Below are 4,729 nucleotides of genomic sequence, written 5' to 3'. Positions count from 1 at the left end.
CGGTTGTTCCTTTACTAAAATGTAAGAAAAGCTCACCAGCCCTATAATCGTTTGGTGCAGTAAGTCTCATTAGTTGTGTTGGGAAACTCCAGAGAAGATGACACATTTGCTTCTTCAACGGTTGTTAGAATCAAATCACGTATTACCTGAACAAATGACTAAAATTCGCAGGTGGGCGATTGACTTTTTGTTTGGCATTACCACAGTGGAAAACAAGCGCGCATCTCGGAATATAACCTTTGCAGTCTTCTTGGATATTCACCGCGCATTTGATACCGTGTGCAACACCCATGTTCTGGACGGACTCATTCAACTGAAAGAGCGAGTACGTTTTGTCCGTTGGATCAAAAACTTACTGCTCTATCACAAGATATTTGTAGCCAAGAACGTAGGAAACAACGCAGAACAGGAGCAAAAGCATGGGGTTCCACAAGGTACCGTACTTATCCCTAGTCTATTCAACGTTGTCATGACTGAATTACCATAACGACTCCCTCCAACGCTTAAAATCTGAATTTATGTAGATGATATTTGCATATGGTCGTCTGGTTCTTCTTCAGAAACTTTACAATTGCAGTTGCACTTTGGCCTGATGAGTCATACCTCTGTGAGAGAGGCATTGACATCTCAGCTAAAACAATCTGCCGTTCCACCCTTTTCTAAAAAGCACCTCAAAGACTTTAAGCTCCATCTACAAGAAAAAAAACGAGCGAGTCAAGTCGCACAGATTTTTTGGTGTCGTGCTAGACTGTTCCCTTACGTGGTCGAGGCATATTGATATGCTTGAATGTAAAGTGAATGCTATCGTTAACGTACGTCAATGTATCGCGGGTGCGAGATAAGGAGGATCAACGGACGGTCTCCTTTTTCTCCATGGAGCTCTTCTACGACAAACAATCGCATATTCAATACCAGACCTACAACGAATTTCATCAACATCAGGAAAGCGACTAAAATTTATGATTGCACGAAGTCTGCGCATATGTTTAGGTATTTCTCAAGCTACTTCTACTAAAGTAGCTTCTACTACTTCAAGTGGCTGTCGTCCGTACTCAAGAAGTATGTCGACACTACTTCCGTCTAGCCACACACGACGGTGGCCGTCCCTCGCCTCAAGACATTCTTCGACAATGAATTCTATGGCAGTTTCGCAAACTTCTTATTACATTGCCCATTTGCGTACCAAACCATGTGCATTGGAATTCTTAACTTATAAGGTCCTCAAGTTTCGCCTAGCATCCCCCAAACAGAGTCATCATGAATTGCGACCTGATATCCTGATATTGCCGGCACAGGTGCGAGCTCTCCGAGAAACAGCGCGCGCGAGACGAGTCGCAGAAGTACGAAGTCTGGGTCGGCAGAGCGAGGCCACGTCTGGCCTCCTTCCTGGGTTTCGAATCACCAGAGCAGCGGGTCACGTTCACGACGGTTGATGACCAGGGTTGGGCAGTATCGCGATACATTTGCATTGCGATAGTATTTCAGAAATACATTTCGTGTCTGCATTTTTGTATCGCATTACATTTTTTTTTACCAGTATCTGTATTCCTGTATCGACATACATATGGAATGTTTCTTTGTATCGCGATACAATCAGGACAAAATGTATTTCGTTAATATTCTTCAAAAATACCCCCTCCCCCCAAAAAAAAAAAAAAAAAAATTTAAACGCTTTTTTTTTTCTTTTTATTTCTGAGGGCACCACGGTTAAGGAGATGCTTGAGCATTGTTACTATGCTGACCAAAGCTACTTTCGATTCTGCAAACTATTTTTCTATGCGTTCTCTTCTCTCTTCTGAGAAGTGTTGCGTAGTCGGGCACTCGAACCAGGTGGCGTACCAGGAGTGGAGTGAGTAAAGCCCCTTGATAAAAGCGTTTTTTACAAGTACCGCCAACCATTGTTGTGGAAGCGCTCGAGACACGTGCCATGAGCGGGTGCTCCGCCGCCATTCGCTTCCAAGGCCCGCTCATTTCAGTGCTGCGCCGCCATTCGCTTCCAAGGCCCGCTCATTTCAGTGCTGCGCCGCCATTTGCTTCCAAGGACCGCTCGAGACATTGGCCTCGTGCACTCGCGCATTTGACGCTACTTGCAAGACGAGCGCAAACACATCGAGGGGCTTTAGGAGTGAGAGCATCTTCTGCCGCAGGTCCTTAGGTAGAGATTTCTTGAAGGGTAACTGCAAAGAAAAAAAAGTTTTTTTAAGCAGCCTAATTGGGTCAAGCATGTCAAAAAAACAATTTTTCCGCGAGAAAAAAAATTTTTACAGCAATATTTTTTGCGTGAAATCGATTTTAGTTTGCGGCTATTTCGTCCGTTCTGAATCGCGCGCCACGAAGTTGGTATTCCGTGACGTTGAATACCAATCGGCTGCTATACTTCTCATTGGCTAAGAGTTTGATTGACAGCTTAGATCTTGGTTGTTAAACCTTTGTTATATGTTGCAATTTTCTTTTAAAAGGCATATTTTTACGTTTAAAGAATAACCCATGTGATGAGAGTTATTAATCTTTACAAAATGTTTACAAGACGGACACTTCTGTTTGGATACATACCCTAACAAACAAAAGCTTCGCCATTCTTTCATGGCCGCCGAAGTCTCTGCTCCCGCCTGTCTCGCCTACTGTTGTATTCTCACTTCCTCTTTCGTTGCCACATCTTTGCCACATCTATAATTCTCGGCCACTAGATGCCACTTCGTCTTTCTCTCCTTCTCGAGCTGGGTCCTTGCGCCCTGAATAAACATCATTGGCCTGAAGACGGTTGTTCAGTCACGACGTCCCTGCCGTTGTCCCTCGCTGGGACACGACATCCTTTTGGCGACGAGGATGCTTGACGGTCCCTGCTAGCCTCCAAGTTCGTCGGGGGACTGCGCGTCCTCGCCTACCTTGGTCCGCCGATCTGCTATCCTGCCGCAGCTCAATTCTGGACTCAGCGCAGTTAGGCCTTACCGCAGCGTTCGGACATAGGCCTCGCTCCGAGAACGTTGACGCAGCCTCCTGATAGATCGGACCAGGACGCCAGATTGCCGCAAGCTGATCCGCTCTTATCCGAAGATGGCTTTTTCAAACATCGCGCCACCAAAGCCATTTCTGGATGTGCCTGGACGACCTCCGGTACCTTGGGACGAATGGTACAAGCGGTTCCAGCGCTACATGGATGCAGCTGGTGCTGCTGAGTTTTCTGCCGTTCGCCGTCAATCCATCCTCATCCACAACTTGGGTGATGAAGGTCAACGTATCTATGATGCCGTTATAGTGAGTCGTCTTCTACCACCCGCTAACGCTACGCTTCCGCCAGCAACGGGGCCAGCTGTAAACGCGGCTGGAGAAGCTACGACGTCAAGTCAGTCTGTCCATGTGGAAAGTCCCTCTCATGATTGCTACGTAAAAACGGTCGCAGCCTTAGCCAACCATTTCTCTGCAACCACGAGCGCCATTGTAGAGTGATATCGGTTTCGCCGCCGCTATCAACAAGCCAACGAGTCGCTCGCAGAGTATATCGCGGCTTTACGTCAATTAGCGACCACATGCGATTTTGGAACCCGCGTTGACGAAGACCTTCGCGAGCAACTCATAGCGGGAATATCTTCGACTTCTCTTCGTGAACGACTGCTCTACGACAAAGCCTTAACGTTCGAGCGCGCCGTCGACGTCGCTCTTCACCTAGAGAAGGCCGCACAAGAAGCAAGCGCGATGCGACCACAGCCATATGCCGACGAGCCTTCAATAGCATGCGAGGTCAATGCAGAACGTCGTAGACCATCCCATCGACAGCAGCGAGGTAACAAAGGATGTTCTTCCTCGCGCCAGGTGTCATGGCGTCCGCCTACGTCGGAACGACTGACTACCTTCCATGCACCACAACATGACCAGCCTCTGTCTCGTCGAGCCTCAAATCGAAATCTCTCCCGGACGTCCACTCATGACCAATCAGGGTCAGTACCACGTAATAACCGGGAGTTGGTCCAGTACAAGAGGCCCACATCCGGGCCTTGGGCACCTAGGTCGCACCAGGAGACCTTGCCAGAATGCCGAAACTGTGGTTTGCACAAATGTCTAACCGCCGCAGCCTGCCCAGCGAAAAATGCCACGTGCTATGGGTGCGGTAAGCGCGGACATTACGCGCGAGTCTGCAGGAGCTCCAACCGTCGACAGAACTCCGTTCATATCCAAGAGATATTTTCCGACGACGACGAAGACGATTATGGAGTTGTGATGAACGCTACTCCTGGTGGTCGTCGATCGGCCATTTACATAGACGTCATCGTCTTCCATCATGCTGTCAACTTTCTCGTGGACACCGGATCGTCCGTTTCCATCGTTTCGGACGCGGTTTTCAAGAGCCTCAAAGAGAAAAGGACCATCGAGCTTTTCTCACCACCAACGGCTCTCCTGAACTATTCACATGAGAAAATAACAGTCCTGGGAGCATTTTACGCAGATGTCTCCTACCAGGAAAAGACTGCGTTTATATTATTTTATGTTACAAACATTGGAACGTCTGTCTTGGGTCTTGATGCTATATAAGCCCTAGATCTTCGCATCCTAGGTACAGCGTTGCGCTGTCTTCACACTCAGGTCAAAGGCCTAGATTCCTCATCGGGGCAAGATTCATTGACCATCGAAGTACCAGATGGTGCCGGGGTAGCACACAGCCCTCCAGAAAAATTCCAGCAACGGCCGTCGTCGTGGGAGGATCGTCTACGTGCTGCTGTAGGGGAACCAAGTT

This window comes from Ixodes scapularis, unplaced genomic scaffold (assembly GCF_016920785.2).
Source record: "Ixodes scapularis isolate PalLabHiFi unplaced genomic scaffold, ASM1692078v2 PGA_scaffold0__279_contigs__length_252992795, whole genome shotgun sequence".
NCBI classification, from domain to species: domain Eukaryota; kingdom Metazoa; phylum Arthropoda; class Arachnida; order Ixodida; family Ixodidae; genus Ixodes; species Ixodes scapularis.
Note: the sequence above shows the minus strand (reverse complement) of the source record.